Source organism: Schistocerca serialis, chromosome 8, assembly GCF_023864345.2.
Source record: "Schistocerca serialis cubense isolate TAMUIC-IGC-003099 chromosome 8, iqSchSeri2.2, whole genome shotgun sequence".
NCBI lineage: Eukaryota > Metazoa > Arthropoda > Insecta > Orthoptera > Acrididae > Schistocerca > Schistocerca serialis.
The window spans coordinates 358,367,462-358,385,490 of NC_064645.1; the positions used below are offsets into that span (position 1 = coordinate 358,367,462).

Genomic DNA, 18,029 nt, shown 5'->3' on the forward strand with positions numbered 1-18,029 from the left:
AATGTATTCTGAACAGATAATATTGTGAATCATGTACCGTCAAGAGCGACGTTCATCATTAATGGATTCAAGTTAAGTATTAAACCAATTACGTCCGCTTTCTGAATTCTAATTCCTTGCCATGTTCCAGACCTCACGTCAGTATAGTCCATCCCTCCTCACGCCAGCCTGCGTGAGCTAAAACGCGTGCATTTCGGCCTCCTCTAGTAACACGGTGTTGGCTCTTCTGCCAACACTACATGAACCGCATCAGATGTTGAGTTATCGCCGCGAAGGACATGGCGTTAGGGATGGGTGGTTCGAGCTGAAACAACAGGTTTTCAGTTGTATCGGTTTCTTTCCACGCCAGTCTAACCGCTCAAAATAACCGGTTTCTGAAATAACTGATTTTCGGTTTTTTATTCGTGTTATTTCCTGTAATAAACGCAGAAACAGAACAAAAACTGAAATATTTTGACTCTTTCAGTTTCAAGATATATAGAATCAAAGTATTAAATTAAATAGGCAAATAAAACTACAGTTAGTGCGTCCACCGTTCGCTGCTTTTCTCGAAATGTCATGAGTTGCTGAATACTACAAAAAATGACAAGCATTCTCCTACACTCCTGGAAATTGAAATAAGAACACCGTGAATTCATTGTCCCAGGAAGGGGAAACTTTATTGACACATTCCTGGGGTCAGATACATCACATGATCACACTGACAGACCCACAGGCACATAGACACAGGCAACAGAGCATGCACAATGTCGGCACTAGTACAGTGTATATCCATCTTTCGCAGCAATGCAGGCTGCTATTCTCCCATGGAGACGATCGTAGAGATGCTGGATGTAGTCCTGTGGAACGGCTTGCCATGCCATTTCCACCTGGCGCCTCAGTTGGATCAGCGTTCGTGCTGGACGTGCAGACCGCGTGAGACGACGCTTCATCCAGTCCCAAACATGCTCAATGGGGGACAGATCCGGAGATCTTGCTGGCCAGGGTAGTTGACTTACACCTTCTAGAGCACGTTGGGTGGCACGGGATACATGCGGACGTGCATTGTCCTGTTGGAACAGCAAGTTCCCTTGCCGGTCTAGGAATGGTAGAACGATGGGTTCGATGACGGTTTGGATGTACCGCGCACTATTCAGTGTCCCCTCGACGATCACCAGTGGTGTACGGCCAGTGTAGGAGATCGCTCCCCACACCATGATGCCGGGTGTTGGCCCTGTGTGCCTCTGTCGTATGCAGTCCTGATTGTGGCGCTCACCTGCACTGCGCCAAACACGCATACGACCATTATTGGCACCAAGGCAGAAGCGACTCTCATCGCTGAAGACGACACGTCTCCATTCGTCCCTCCATTTACGCCTGTCGCGACACCATTGGAGGCGGGCTGCACGATGTTGGGGCGTGAGCGGAAGACGGCCTAACGGTGTGCGGGACCGTAGCCCAGCTTCATGGAGACGGTTGCGAATGGTCCTCGCCGATACCCCAGGAGCAACAGTGTCCCTAATTTGCTGGGAAGTGGCGGTGCGGTCCCCTACGGCACTGCGTAGGATCCTACGGTCTTGGCGTGCATCCGTGCGTCGCTGCGGTCCGGTCCCAGGTCGACGGACACGTGCACCTTCCGCCGACCACTGGCGACAACATCGATATACTGTGGAGACCTCACGCCCCACGTGTTGAGCAATTCGGCGGTACGTCCACCCGGCCTCCCGCATGCCCACTATACGCCCTCGCTCAAAGTCCGTCAACTGCACATACGGTTCACGTCCACGCTGTCGCGGCATGCTACCAGTGTTAAAGACTGCGATGGAGCTCCGTATGCCACGGCAAACTGGCTGACACTGACGGCGGCGGTGCACAAATGCTGCGCAGCTAGCGCCGTTCGACGGCCAACACCGCGGTTCCTGGTGTGTCCGCTGTGCTGTGCGTGTGATCATTGCTTGTACAGCCCTCTCGCAGTGTCCGGAGCAAGTATGGTGGGTCTGACACACCGGTGTCAATGTGTTCTTTTTTCCATTTCCAGGAGTGTATTTATTCTAATTTTTTGAAACTCTGAGCAAAAATCATTTTATAATCGGGGATGATACCACTTTTGGGACTTACGAATGGTCAGTGCTAAACGATGAATATTGGAATTGAAGAACTCTGTTTGTCGTGTTAATTTGTCCGTTTTCGAGGGCGACAAGCAGATAAAGGCGTATTATGCATACATAAGAAGCAGATCAGCTACTTTCAATTTTTATTGTACACTATGAATGAACTGTTGTCGAGTTTTTAATTTATAACTGCTACTATAATACCGTTCCCCTTTTACTACTTCATACAAATGGCATATAAATCTTTAATTTTGTATAGCAAATGAAGAATTGTACTTCATTGCTACGACACTTCGTAAAAATGTTTCCACGCTATGGTTGATATGATTCCGTAATAGAACTGATGTCCATCGACAACAGTGAAAAATTACCATACAGACCAGGTGGGTGCAAATCTTGCAGCTGTACGTACACGCTTAGCTTAAGCCACGACACATGGTAACATGGACATTATTGTATCAGCAATACTGCACCAATTCTCACGCCATGTGTTTGTTTCCGCCGATATTGCTACTAAAATAGCACTGATTGTTTTCCCATTTTGTATAATAACGCAGTACTTCATATCAATGCAGATTGTACGAGAAACGTATTCCCTTCGGCATCGCTGCTATGGCTGAGATTTCTGGTTTCTTGTTCGATTATTCGCAAAAACTAAAAATGCCTGTTATAACCGAGTCCAAACGAATGCCAAAAAATACGGGTTACTGAAAACTAAAATACTGATATTGGTTGTAACCAGTAGGTATTTCCCAACCCTGCGTGGGATACCACGTACTTGTTTGACTGAGTGTTACCAGCACCTGACAGTGTTTGAAATGGGGCCTCATTGTGGGTCTCCATTTCGACAGCTGGTCGAATAGTGCAACTTCCAGATTTGTGGGGCATTCCAATGTGACAGTGTCCAGTGTTGGACTGCACGGCACGTAAAGTCAGGCATTCTCGTCGAGGTTCTGGTCGACCACATCTGACAAGCGAAGATCGCCGTGTTGTACACTACGTACATCCTAACCCCCTCACATTTGTGCCTGCCATTCGGGAACAAGTAAAGGATTCACTATCGGGAACAAGTAAAGGATTCACTAGAACTTTCTGCGTCATCTCGCACCATTGGTAGGAGACTAGTAGCGCCCTTTTAACTACCGTCTCACGCGTAGACCGCCGTCATCTCCACAACTCAAACTGCAGCGTTTCCAGTGGTACTGTGACCAGGAAGCTTGTACTGCTGATGACTGGCGTCCCATTGTGTTCATCAATGAATCACGCTTCTGTACCACTCTGAACGGTAGTGATCGGAGGGATTCTGACAACGTTTTGGAGAGGCACAGTGACGTCACTTCTAAAGTCATGGTGTGGGAAGTCATCAGGTATGGTTTCAGGTCACAGCTGGTACTGATTGAGGGAATGCTGACGGCACGACAATACGTCGCGAGCACCTTGCGTCCTTACGTGTTACGTCTCCTGCGAAAATACCGTGGAACATTGCTAACATGTCAGTACTCATCCAGACTTGGTACGTGTCTCTGTGATGGTAGAACACGTGTGGAACCAGCTCGGACGTCAAGTATTTCCCAGCGTCAGTAATCAGGAAATCAAAGACCAGTTTCAATAGTTGTGGTACAGCTTTCCTCAGGGGAGAATACAGGAGCCTTATGAGGCCCTTCTCAGCCGAACAGCCGAATCGGTGCACGCGTCCAGGCATTCTTACATGCATCCAGGCATTCTTTTCATCGTTCAACTTACTACTTAAAACTTGTACTGCTCTTTTCATATATTTAATCATCTTAACCATAGCTCCAATTACTACGTAAATATTTAAAATTTGACAGCTATTTAATTACTTTGTTTTTAATTATTACCTTCGAACATACTGGTTATTTGCCATAAAAATCCGTAACTCTAGTATGATGTAGAGAAATTTTTAGATTACATTTTGTGCATACCTCGTTTAGCCGATGTCCTGCCAACTTGGGGGCGAACTCTATTTTTTGCGTTGTCGCATTATCATCTGCGTATAATAATGCACTTAGGTCAGTGTGTTTATTTAACTCCTCTCTGATTTCTAGATTTCAAGGATATTGGCAATATAAATGTTTAAAAATGAGTATATGAAAGGAAACACCTCCATCTCACTCCTTGCTTTTTATCTGATTTGCCTTCTTCTCTCCAGCATTTATTACCATTTTTGTTTCACGATATAGTCTTTGATTGCTCTTCAGAGGCGGGGCTGTTTTAATAAGTGGTGACTATACTGATAGAACTGGACCAGATTTACCCTGGCAATGACCGACTAACAACCATTTGTTGCACTCACACCCAAAGTAATGACTAGTATTTCATACCTCGGACATTGGATTGATGTGCTCCACAGCACATGTGTTGCTCTGCCTCGTCTCTCCCTTAGCGTTGCTGAAAACTCGCACTGGACGTATCGTTATGTTTCCTTTCTTTTCCTGTGCTAAAAGAAACTTCCATTTGTCAAAGTATGTTCGTTCTAAAATCATTATTAAGCAATCGTAGTTTCTCTTACCTCAAAATCAGCAAAATCCCGTGTTCTTTTGAATCGTAAGACTCCATACTCCTCGGGCTCGTCCGTTGTTCATTATCTACCTGAAATGCAGACGAGGCAAGCGTGATTCATTCCTCAAATGCTCTGTTTTGGAAGGCCTGCCATCGCCGCATTTTCTCGTAAGTTGCTTTTTATAGGACTCGTCAACCCTACCTTCAGCAGACACATTACAGCATGTTCTACACCATGGTGCAACATTCTCTGTCTCACAGTGAAATACGTCGATATTACGACAGAAATGCACAAATTGTTTTCTGTATACCTTATTTTCATTTTAATTAAATTCCCTTTGCAACCAGTATATTCCACCCCTAATGTGCAATTCTCGAAGGTATGCAAAATCTACAGTTCCAGAATATATTCATGGCACTGAAAACTCTTTTCCAGCTACTAAATCTTTCGGGTAGACGGATACGTGAATGCCAGACAACGCAAACAGTGTGTGAACAGGCAGGTATTCAGACAATCCACAATTCAAGCACTTCACATACTCATTGCTACGGCAATTGTAATTTTGCTGCAAAAGATGACACTTGTTCCTTTTGTAGGCAGGCTTTTTATCACGTATCTTTTCATTCTATTGATAAAGATTTGGATAATATTCGACTGTTGTTGTTTTACCGTTTGGTTTAAATTCTGTGATACACTTCACTTCTTTGTACAAGACCTGCAACTTTCTTACGGTTTTCGCGCACGAGGAATGCTTTAGATATTTTTCATGGTGAAGAAGTACTTTAGTGTGAGTTAAGGCGAAAATGTGCGCTGGTAATATTTAGCGTTGCTAAAAGTTTCGTAACAAGGATAAGTAATGAGGAGCGTTAAACAATTTTTTATGAAAACTTCTAAACTTCTGTTTTTGCTGCAGTTACAGTTTCAGCATGCAGAAGCAGCAGTGCATGCAGGTCGTTGTTCACATCGCAAGAGCGTCGATGCGAAGCATACGTAGTATTAAAGGACAGCTCCAACTGAGGAATTTCAAACTACCGTACTTTTGGTTTGTAGGAATGACTTTACGATGTGTCTATGACCGTGTAATGACATTAAAGTGGCGCTGAATGTGATTCGATTTAGTCATCGTAAATATGTGATAGTCAAGCTTCCACGAAGAGCTATTATCAACTTTGGTCAGCAAAAGACGTCGAGGCTGAAAAAGTTTATACATTTTCGTTTTATGGAAAGATCAACAAGTAATATTCAGACCTCCTGGTTACGGCAACATACGTTTCTGAGACTTCTTGAGGATAACGTCTTTTTATTTGTACCTGTGATAGCCAACCTAATTTATCATTTCAGATCACTTTTAGCGCATTGAATATACTGCTGGTCTGTTTGCACCCCGACGAATAGTTACTGCAGGTTCATGGAATAGTGACATGTTTTTTCAACCTTATTGTTCAGCGAGATAAAAGCATTAGCGTGACATTTTGTTTCAAATTAATTGAAAATTAACATTTTTCGACGCGATAAATTCCGTGATTTAACTGTTTAGAAGGTGTAACAATTCTTGTAACAGCGCGAAAGGATACTCATGCCTTTCAGAGGCATCACAGTCGCATCTCATTACATTTTAAACATAATTTGAAATTCTTTCAATACGCTCGGCAGAAAGGCAATTATTTTGTTGGGAACATACTGTGAACGGATCTGTACGCGCCTTATAATAAAACTGTTGACGAACAACATGCTCCTGTGCCAAATCATTCAGGTCCTTCGAAAAGGAATATGCAGTACGTTGTACAGTCGCAGTCCGGTCCAGTTAACGTGCCACAAGAAGAAGCAATGAATCCCAGTTTCAGGTATACAGGTTTCTCAACAAATCCCTAATACCAGGAAGTGATATTCTGGGACCATAACGTAGCGTAGTTCTCTATATAAAAATAAGAGGAAAGAGAGATGATGCCCGTGCCTCGTTGGTAACAATGTAACAGTTTCACGAACTCATTGCGGTTATTTGTCTGGCTAAAAGCACATCAGAATATATTTCAGATGATAGAATCAAGCAGACATCTTGTGCAAAAATCTAAACGTAGCTCGAGAAAATAAAACATATTGTAATGTGGAATGTGGAAAGTGAGACCATCGACTGTCAATAAATATCTGATTTGTATAATCCTGGATCAAAAATGGAAATGTGCAACAAAAAGGACAGCGATGTACAAAGATTGGCGAGGAAATGATCAGCATAGCACGAACAGAATCTCAGTTCCGTCAAGCTTGTGGAGTCGGTAGAAGGTTTACTTTAAGACACATGAAATGCAAATACATATTATTGCGATAGTTAATTCTTATGGATCTTGCTGGTTAATAATAAGTGAGAGTTGCCTAGTTGTGTACAGAGGGTAACCTTACGCATTCAATAGTGGTGAGCATGACGACTCTCGACTGATGTTTCCCTCTTGTTATTCCTGTAACCGAAGAACAGAAACAAGAAGACGACTGGCATTTGAGCTATGGGAAGCGTAAATGCGAGACAAATAAAAGAAGCCAGTTTCTTGTCATTTTCATGAACCAGAAAATTAGAAGGTATCCTTATAGCTATTAGTGATTCAGTTTCATCTGAATATCTTATTAAATCTTGTAAATCATGGTAACGTTACATGGATTTCATTTCGAACTCCAACAGTGTAAAGTACAAAATCTGGTCACTGTAGTATGTGATGGAAGACTGGGGTGATGGTACGCTGAAAGAGCACAGGTGTGTACCCATGTGTAAAAGATCCTGGGCGAAGCTGAGATGAAGAAGAGAATAGGGAATGAAAGTAAACAACAGACTGGTTTGAAGAATGAGAACGGAAAGATCGTTCAAATGGTTCAAATGGCTCTCAGCACTATGGGACTTAACATCTAAGATCATCAGTCCCCTAGAACGTAGAACTACTTAAACCTAACTAACCTAAGGACTTCACAGACACCCATGCCCTAGGGAGAATTTTAACCTGCAAGTGTAGCAGTCGCGCGGTTCAGGACTGAAGCGCCTAGAACCGCTCGGCCACCGCGGTGGGAAGGAAAGATTGTACCTGAGGCTTTAGTGATCACTTGGAAATGAAAGGGTAGGAACCCAGGAGTAAAGAGAAAACAGCACAGGTACCGAAAGTACCGAATGTTTCCAGCGTTTGTGATGATGACAATGACGGTGATTACGACAGCCATTTTACTGACACATCGAAATCCCTAGCTAAAAATAGTAAGGAACCTAATGAGTTATGGCGGATCTGTGGAGAAGCAGGTAAAGGCGAAGAACTATGGGAAATGTGTGTTGTGTACTCTGCTTGGAATCATGCTTCATATGGTGAAGAAGACTCTCGGAGACTAACTTATTATCGAAGAAATGAACTTTGTAAAATTTTTTTAAATGTAAAAAGAAAGTAATAACATACTCTGTGTTACTGTTCAAGTACATTTCATTGTTGTAATTTGCGAACAGAAATGGCCATAGTTTAAGTGACGATTATTTTCTCTCATTTAATATTTAGAAGCTTCTCCTCTGATAAACACAATTTCCGGACTACTTTGGATAATTACCACTTGAGACAGAGTCATGCGCAGTCTCATCGTTGTAATGTTTGCACTTAACATTCACTGTACTGTTTTTATATTTACATTGATTTAGTATAGAAGAACTGGAGAAACTACGGCAACACTGAATACAGTTAGAATTAGGTTACGGTCCTTTTGTTACTTATAAAACCAGCAAAGTTACAAAAACTAAATTATAAATATCTATGGTGGTACTGTTGCTGTTGTATGGAAGCGATAGTTGGATAAGTGGTAACAACATGACAGCAAAACAGAAGGAGTGGAAGTGAGATTTTTGAGAGGAGAAAAGGAGAGCACGAGGAGAGATTTAATAGAGAATGATTATGGCTGAAGTGAGTAGCACTGTTACACAGCAGAAACGTATTACGTGCAAAAGTAAAGTTTCTCGGAGTCCTCTCCAGCCGGCACCACGCCAGGGCAATCCAGGTCAGCACCCCGTGTCGCAATCAAAACGATTAACAGGCAGGATGGCGGCATTCCAGAAAGCACGGCAAACCCAGGAGATATTGCCTCATCTCATGCCAGCGAGACACTTGAAATTATGAGCTCACCAAGACGACCTTTGAGAGGAGAGGACATCGCCGCATTGTAAAAGCATAGATTTATTTCGTAACAGAGAGTAAATGTTTCACAAGAACAACTACCAATCTGTTGATATCGCAGGAAAGGCAACAAGCTGAATCCCTGAAAGCCATTATTGCGAAACAGGGGTGTCGCGAAAGAAGAGCCAGAGAAAGTAGGACACTTTCGGTCATGGCGGGCCCCGTCCTGGTTAGCCATGCCTGACGTACGGGCTTCGCCTTTCGCCTACAAGGCATACCACCCGCCAGACGCAGCGATTATATGAGCCGGAGTTTCCTGAGACAGCATCAGTTCTGAGGCCACGCGCTGCACCACTGCTGGCCCAGGTGCCGTTACTAGGAGAATATGTGATTGTCAACTTTAATAGAATAAATCTTCGTTCCGCTAATGTTATTTCAATAGCGCCCAGCTCGCTACTGGCCTGTTCCACCGTACTCTACGCTCCGTCTCCCGACAACGACAGAGGTCGCAACCCTTGCCCCTACAAAGTATACATGCTAGTAATGAGGAAATAACTGAATACACAGAGAGATATAAACAACATATGAATAGGATGAAAGATATAAAACCACCAGAGAAATACTAGACCCACAATCTGAAAGGAAGGGGGAAAATACGACAATTAAGAAACGGATGGGCATAAACTGTGTGGAAATGGAACATCACATGTCTAATCCCTGTGTGTAAGACAACGACAATCTTCTTTCTCCAGAGCACAGTGATACATCATGCAATATGTGATGAGGCCAATGTGTGACTGATACTATCTGGTAATTACAAATGCACTACAGCACCCCCAACGTGATCAGCCTGCCAAAGTCCCTTCATCACGAAATAACGACTGACATCCAGGAAAATTACATCTAAATAATTATTAGTACAATTGGTACACTGATTTAAAATTTTTAATTTTGTTATTTGATGGGAAGTTGTTGTTTGACAATATGTTCTGCAAATGGTGAATGCAGTCTAGCCATTGTTGAGAATAAGTGAAATTTAGCGTTAATAGAAGCATTTATAATATGCAATTTAACTAACTACCTGTAGCTGAAGCATGTAGTCATTTAATTTGACACTGACTGCGAATGCTAAACTCAAGTATGGATGAAAGGACCACAGCAAGTCGGACGAAACGACGGCAATTTTGCTATTTTGTTGGTTACAATGACGCGGCCCAATACCCACAATTATTTTATCCAAAATGACACCGGCCCTGGATGCCTATGAACTTACATCAAGAGTAATTTTTATATTAATAAATGTTATCAGGAAGAACTAGTTTATCAAGCTTATAATGGAGATGAAGTCTTACTTAACTAGGCAACAAGTTTAATGTCCGATTGTGCATTTGCGCTCAGAAATGGTGTGCGTGGTGTTGCATAAGTGGAAAGCAACGGGAAAGCGAGTGCATGCTGACAGAAGAGCCAAAATATCTCTTTGTACATTGCCCAGTGGAATACTGCCCAGAAAGATGGGCTAGCGGCAGGGGAAACCACTGAGCGCCGTGGGAGTGGAAGCCAATCGTCCAGCCGGCCTCGCACTGTTAAAAATACCATAGTCGGCTAGAAGCTATGCTAACGAATCTCAGAGCTGCATTTAAATTGTATATCTCCCACTTAAACGTAGGTTTTCATTTCTTTACATATCTTCTATGAGAAGTCGTAGGTTCAGTATTTCCTCGCGTGTTCCTACATTTCTCCGGAATCCAAATTGATCTTCCCAGAAGTTGGTTTCTACTTGTTTTTCCATTCTGTAAAGAATTGTTATGTTGCATCCATGACTTATTAAACTGATAGTGGGGTAGTTTTCACATCTGTCAGCGAGTGCTTCCTCTGGAACTGGAATTACTACATTGTTCTTGAAGTCTGAGGATATTTCGCCTGTCTCGTACAGCTTTCTCACCTGATGGAGGAGTTTGGTCATGGCTGGCTCGTCAAGGGTTGTCAGCATTTCTGACGGAATGTTGTCCACTTCTGGGGCCTTGTTTCGACTCAGGTCTTTCAGTGCTCTGTCAAATTCTTCTCTCAATATTCTATCTCCCATGGCCTCTGTTTGTAGCATTTGTTGACTTAAAGTGAGCTTTTGACAATGTTGACTGGATATTCTCTTTGAAAATTTGAAGGTATCTGGGGTAAAACACAGGGAGCGAAAGGTTATTTACAACTTTTATAGAAATAAGACCGCAGGTACAAGAGTCGACGAGCATGAAAGGGAAGCAGTGGTTGAGAAGGGGGTGAGACAGTTTGTAGCCTATCCCGCATGTTATTCAGTCTGTAAACTGAGCAAGCAATAAAGGGAATGAAAAAAAAATTGGAGTAGGAATTAAAGTTCAGAGAGAAGAAATAAAAATCTTGAGGTTCGGCGCTAGTACTGTAATTCTGTCAGAGACACCAAAAGACCTGGTAGAATAGTTGAAAGGAACTGACATATCTTGGCAGGGGGATATAGCATGAACATCAACACAGGCAAGACAAGGAGAGTGGAATTTAGTCGAAATAAATGAGGCGATGCTGAGGAAATTACATTAGGAAACGGGATACTTGCAGTAGTAGATTAGGTTTGCTTTTCGGCAGTAAAATATTGGATGATATCCGAAGTAGAGAGGATATAAAACGGTAGACTGTCAATGGCCAGAAAAGCGATTCTGGAGAAGAGAAAATTGTTATCATCAAATGCAGACTTAAGAGTTAGGTAGTCTTTTCAGAAGGTATATCTTTAGAGTGTAGACATGCATGGAAGTGAGACATGGAAGATAAATGGTTTAGACAAGAAGAGAATAGAAACTTTTGAAATGTGGTGCTACAGAAGAATGCTGAAGATTAGACGGCTAAATCATGTAACTAATGAGGAGGTACTGAACAGAATTTGGAAGACTAAAAATTTAGGGCACAACTTTTCTAAAAGAAAGGATCGGTTGATAGGACACATTCTGAGACATCAAGTATTGGAGGGGGGTGTAGCGGATAAAAATCATAGAATGAGACCAAAAGATGAATACAGCAAGCAGATGCAGAAGGATGTAGTTAACCGGAGATAAAGAGGCTTGCACAGGATAGACTAGCATGAAGAATTGCAGCAAATCAATTTTTGGACTGAAGATAACAACAACAACAACATGTCCTACGTAATATAAAAACAGCTTCCTAAATTCCAGAACTACAGGCAAAGAATATCGTTCTTCCACCATGTCATATGGAAACATTTCCAAACTGCAGCCCGGCCTCCGTTTGCCTAGAAAAAGCATTTATTGAATGAGCTGGTCAGAAGATGATACCGAACGCGGAAGCATTTAGTCCTGGGCCCACGAGAGCGGCGAATACGGGAGACTTCTTTCCCAGCACTGGCGTACTGGGTTTGACTATAGTGTAGCACCCTGTTGGTGAGATTTGGTCCAACAGTTACTACATTGGCGTTGATTTTTCTCTATCCAAGAACAATGCATGGTCTAGGTCTTTTAGTGATAATAAAGGTACTGTGAGATATAAATATTATTTTAAAATGTATATTAGGTGCGATGTGCAGTTGCATTAAAACCAGTCTTTGTTTATTCCAGCTTGGGAACCTGGTGGCTAACTTGTTGTTTTTACTAGTTCCTGTGATGTTGTTGCCCGCGTCTCATGCAGAGGGGTGAGCGTATTTGCTGTCTGACAGGGCTCGCAATGGAAGGTATACAGCGTGTTCGGAAATTCCCGTTACAAACTTCTAGGACTTGCAGAGGAGAGTGTGTATATAATATTCTGAACAGGAACCCACGTCCGGGAACCTATCGTCGAAGTGCTACAGGCGTTTGAACACATGGTTGCTACGCAGGTGTGGAACATGGTAGTCATGATGGGGGTTGTTATGTTGGATCGGCTAATGTTATTTGGCGTCTGTCATACTTCTCTGACTTGGTTCGAGCGTCATTTACCTGTCTGTGAGTCAGCGTGGTTGAGTACACGTTTGCAGAATGCACCGACCTGACGCTTCTGAATGGTGAAGCTCATGGTAATAGAGGAACTGTTCGTCGCCTTTATCAAGTTCGTTCTCCGCTAAGTCCGACTCCATCGCATACCCTTTTCGCTACAGTTACGCAACGACTTCGAGGAAGGCGTCCTTTCACCGTCAGCAGGTGAGACTGTGGTGCTCGAAGGAGACATCGCGCCGGCCAGAGTGACCGAGCTTTTCTAGGCGCTTCAGTCCGGAACCGCGTGTCCGCTACGTTCGCAGGTTCGAATCCTGCCTCGGGCAAGGATGTGTGTGATGTCCTTAGGTTAGTTAGGTTTAAGCAGTTCTAAGTTATAAGGGACTGATGACCTCAGATGTTAAGTCCCATAGTGCTCAGAGCCATTTGAACCATTTGAGACGTCGCGCACCGGAATAGAAATAGGCCATACTGCAACAATGTGAACTGAACCCATTAACACGTACACGAACAATTTCTTTGGCTATTAATCAGTGGAATTGTAAAACAAGTGATGTACTGGGTCACGCACGCCTAATCAATTACACGTAAAAGTGGTCAAGTTGCCAACTAGTTTCCAAATCGTTGTAGCACGGAAACTATGTGATTCCGGAGATGGGTTCCAATTCAATACATCAACTACTTAGACCGCTCTAGAAGTGCTAGAACTTTGTAAAGGGAATTTCTGAACATACTGTAGATGGTGGGCGGGGCGGGGGGGGGGGGGGGGGGGGGGGAATGAACTGTGTTTGAGCACTACGTAGCAAAGCTTGGTTCTCTGGCTTCCGCAGGTTACGGAATACACATGCACAAAGACAATACAACAAAAGCAGTTTAAACCCCTAATGCATCCGTCCTGTGCCATCATTGCTGTGTAACATAATAAATTCATTATTGCGTGGTGGAGCTGCTGGTGTAATATCGATATATCGTTTGTCTCCTTATACAATATCGATACAAATCTGCTACGATATAGCAAAGACGTATCGATATATCGATATGAAAGCAGCAATATCGAGCGGCGATATTTTTATTTTACCTTTTTATTTTTTCATAATTTTCGGAAAATATTTGAAATTGTTCTTTCGAAATTGTGGTAGGACATACTTTCACTGTGTGAATGAATCTTACTACTCTATCAGCTTTCGTCACGTCCAATCTTTCTCTTCGACTGCGTGAAGCAAGTACATGTGGCACAAATGAAGAAGTGCAATTGGACTTAGGGGGAGGGGGGTGACGGTGTGAATGGAATAACAACATTTCCGATGTGAAGAAACAGCACATTAATTGTACTAAAAAGCAATTTTTAACGCATCTAGTGTGCTGTTCCTTCATATTGACGTTCCTCAAGAACAGTTGTTGAAAGTGAACAGAAATCTAAATTACAAGATTGGTCGTTGCTGTTGCTGTGGGCGGAAACGTGTGAGGGGAAACGCTGACGTATTCGTCGCTCGGCGCTGCCAACAGAAATTGCAACGTTTAGCAATTTTGACGCTACAGCTGGCTATGTCGCTGGGGTTTGCAGGAAAAAAGAAAACAAAAAAAAAAAAAAAACAAAAAAAAAAAAACAGGGAAGTCGACATGAAGTATTCCGAACTAATTCCATATGTGACGAAACTGAACGACGGACACATAGAACACCTGTTATTGTGCCACTTATATGCAGTTACTATGGTTAGCAAAGTGGTTATCGCGAAGCGTAAACGTGCATCGTTTCCTTTCAGTTCTTTCTCTAAGGTGGAGAAGCAAGCTGCTTACAGAATATATAATATTAAGTCAGTACTTAAATATACAGCTCTAAAACCAGCAGTACATTTACAATGTGCTGTCGATATATTTTTACAGGCTGGTACAGCGATATTCCTTCCGCCGATATATCGCCACTTTCTTTCGATATATCAAGAGTCTATAGTGATATTTTCCTGAATGTCGATAGACTGGGTTCCAGATATTTTTAAAAATGTCAACAGTACCACTGCGTGCGTCAGCCTCCCAACCCGAGACTGCACAAATTTAGTACTGCGGTGCGCTCGCAGCTGGATGTATGTGTGGCTAGCGGCTGGTGTTTTGTGTTGCAGTCGCGTGTTCGTCTCCGCTGTGCTGTGCGCCGCTGCCACCTCGTCGTCCTGCTTCGTCGTCCGTCTGCCGTCGCCCGTGCAAGGTAAGAGCGGCGGCGTGATTCACGGCGCGGCGCGCAGCCGCCAGCCGCGCCCTTACAATTCCAGCCACGCCGGTTCCCACGCGCCCGGAAAGAACTCTGCGCTCCTGCGGGCAGGCAGGCCGTATTTGTACAACACACGCTCTACTTCTCCTTGTCCTCTCCGCGCCCCTAAAACACGCTCGGCCTTGCAGCAAATTCGTGCAACACGTTGCTGCCAATTTCATTTTTAAGCTTGCTGTCTAGTAATGCAATAATTTTAAATAAGTCTTGATAAATAAGTCTTGATGTAAATACAACTGTTGCCTTTCTATGCAAACTTACCCGATTGCAAATATTGAAACTGATCGCACGAACTTCATAGGCAGGAGAGGAGGGGGCAGGTTGACGATGTTACCAGTTAACCATTTGTAATACATTCCTGTTGGGAGAAATTTTTTTTCTCTCTCTGTGTATTTCTATAACGGCTTTAAATTGTACTGTATCTAGTTGTAGAATATTTTATTTAATTATAATCACTTATTTTGCCGTTTTTAAAAGTATTAGAAAAGTGTCATCATGCCACCACACTGGAGCAAGGTGACTGTGACAACTTGGCCACATGACAATTCGGATAGGCTAATAATTGAATACATTTTCATTCTCAGAAGGTGAAAGACAGCATATAACTTAATTAAACATTGGTAATTACGCAGTATGGAATAGCACACAATGAAAGGATTGTAGTGTTGAAAATATCTATAAGTCAGTGTTTTTCTTAACAAAAATCATATACAAATATTCCTCTCTCGAAGTCTGAGCAGTCCTGACGCTACCATGTGTGGCACTTCCAACGCTCTATCCAGTCTTCTGATGGAGCATCAGTGTAGATCTCATCACCTGCAGGACACTGCACTATACTATCTTCGTTAGGGCGAGCTGACATCATCGGTGTCGAACCTTTAGACAGAGTAGCCTTTTTGTCCCAGATACCAGACTTAGATTCGTTGGTACCAACACCTTTTTTGTTCCTTTAGACGTTCTTGATCCATCTTTTATGATCCCTTTTCAGATAGCATCCGTTCCATTGCTGACCTTTTTAACACAGCTGCTTTAATTTTCTCATTTTGAGAGTACTGAAAAAGCGATCTGTTTTACTTGCAAAAACCATTAAACAACCTATATCGCATAAAATATTTCTTTATTTAGGACAAACGGTTTCGACAGGCTTTGCTTTGATCATCAGTTCTTATTAATTATTTTACGTTGAACCGCACGCCAAGTTGTCATGTGGGTAGAAGTCAGTACGTTATAAAAGGCTTGTCATAACTAAAATATTTAAAAATATGAATCATCTTATGCAAAAGACCATGGCCATATATATATCGCTCACAGATGCTCGTTCAATCACAAAACCAGAGTACATAGTAGCACATCTGTTTACATAAGCTAGACGTTTTCTAAACAGTTATATCGTCAGTTGTACCTTATACGCCGCTTGAAGTGGATTTTCACTGTTTAGAGTATGTCCAGCTTATGTAAAAAAAATGTACTACTGAATACTGTGTTTTTGTGATGTAACAAACATCTGTCAGTGACATACATATGGCCATGGACTTTTGAACAAGGTGCTTCATGGTTTTAAATATTTCAGTTATGACAAACCTTTAATGATGTGCTGATTTTTATTCACGTGACAAATTGGGGTGAGGTTCAACGTAAAATGAACACGTTTCACTAGAAAAAGATTTTTAAGACCTGAAGATCGCAGCAAAATCTGTCGAAACCGGTTATCTTCAATAAATAAATATTTTATGCGATCTAAGCCGTTGAATGTTTTTAATAAGACACTTGCACTTTGCGAGCAGTGATGTTTACGTTTTGTCACACTTGATCTTTCTGTAACACTGGTTTAAAATCAAAAATACTTCGGCACTGTTATGGCTTAATGGATGTACCACTCGTTGAACATCCTGGTTATTCATTTTGCTCTGCCTGTGGATATTCATCAGGAGATTCGTTATCAATCTCTGTGAGCTGGCCTTCAGGTGTTACAGTTTTTTATATATATATAATTCCTCACCATATCTGAAAAGTCATGTGCTATGAATTAATAAAATAGCGTAGAAGGCAGAGCGACAATATTTTCTGTTGTGAAGAACCATTACAAACTATTGCAGCACAGTTTGTGGCCTATAAAACTCGTCAACTTGCTCCCATCATCCTGCTCCAGCTATCTATTTCACAAGTAGTCTCATTTAATATCAGATTAACAAGTGTCTATTTGTTGCTTGAGCCTTGTCCCGCATCCATCGTTAATCGGATTTGGCGTGGTAATGTTTAAGGGGTGGCCGGATGCCCTTCCTGCCGCCACCCCGTTCCCCCCGGGACGGAATTAGTGTACCCCTACTGTCTGCGTCAAGTGTATCCATGGAAAAGTGCGAAAGTGTTCAGATGTCTGCGAGGAGGAACATGGGGACCAGCCCGGTATACGCCTAGCGGAATGTGGCAAACCGCCTAAGAACCACATCCAGGCTGGCCGGCACATCGGCCGTCGTCGTTAATGCGCCGGGCAGATTCGATCCGGGACTGGCGTGTCTACCCGAGTGCAGGAAACAGCGCGTTAGCGCTCTCGGCTACCCTGGCGGGTTATCAGATTAACAAGAGTAAGACATGAATAAACAGTGACTGTGATTCACATACTGCCTCAGTAATGTATAGCAAAAAATAGCAAGATATCATACCTGTTATCCCACAGGAACTTATGTTGGGTGTCTTGAAAATTGCAACACGTCTGGTAATTTAGACAACAAGCACCCAACACACGCAGAATTGGCGCGAGCGACTCAGTTGTTAGAGTTTTTAAGTAACGACGTGAGAAGCGCCAGTAGTAATATTCATAATGTGGTGCTATATAGCAGAATGAACAAGGACTACGTGGTGTGCTTTCTCCGGTCTCCACTACTTAGTTCGGTTAGATACCAGTAAACCTCATGTTCTTTAATGAATTGAAGTCATGTGCGCAAAACAGCTTCCATCCTTTGATTACTTTACAAATACGTTAATGGATTAAATATTTCACGTTAAGCATGTAAACGAGAAAATGTTTGGAAAAGTTTGAAATTATGCTTAGTTGGAAGTCGCTAAGTGCTGTCATTATGAATCACTGGA

The 18,029-nt window shown here is 42.6% G+C and overlaps 1 long non-coding RNA gene across 1 annotated transcript in view; it reads left to right on the plus strand.

Moving 5' to 3' along the window:
* Positions 1 to 14,882, plus strand: part of LOC126416309 (uncharacterized) — a 1,765,436-nt gene extending 1,750,554 nt beyond the window's left edge. Inside the window, exon 5 of the long non-coding RNA XR_007575433.1 lies at positions 14,800 to 14,882. This is a non-coding gene — a long non-coding RNA (uncharacterized LOC126416309). The remainder of the gene's footprint in view (positions 1 to 14,799) is intronic.
* The last annotated feature ends 3,147 nt before the right edge of the window (positions 14,883 to 18,029 follow it).